At 38.9% G+C, this 280-nt stretch overlaps 1 protein-coding gene across 1 annotated transcript in view; it reads right to left on the minus strand.

Annotated features, from left to right (window-relative positions):
- Window positions 1-280, minus strand: part of ncaph2 (non-SMC condensin II complex, subunit H2) — a gene marked incomplete at its 3' end in the record, with an annotated part of 13,296 nt that overhangs the window by 4,377 nt on the left and 8,639 nt on the right.

A 280-nucleotide genomic window follows, 5' to 3' on the forward strand; every position in this document is an offset into this window, starting at 1 on the left:
ACACACACACACACACACACACACACACACACACACACACACACACAGAGAGAGAGAGAGAGAGAGAGAGAGAGAGATCAGTACAGTGTGAGTCTGTGTCCAAACATGTTGAATTTACAGAAAGTTCAATCAAACCAGGTTTTATTTGTGGTTTGTGTAACTGTAGCAGCTTTTATAACAACAACACACCTGACATCTTTTATAACAACAACACACCTGACATCTTTTATAACAACAACACACCTGACATCTTTTATAACAACAACACACCTGACATCTT

The sequence above is a fragment of the Austrofundulus limnaeus genome, unplaced genomic scaffold (assembly GCF_001266775.1).
Source record: "Austrofundulus limnaeus strain Quisiro unplaced genomic scaffold, Austrofundulus_limnaeus-1.0 Scaffold264, whole genome shotgun sequence".
In the NCBI taxonomy this organism is placed as follows: Eukaryota; Metazoa; Chordata; class Actinopteri; order Cyprinodontiformes; family Rivulidae; genus Austrofundulus; species Austrofundulus limnaeus.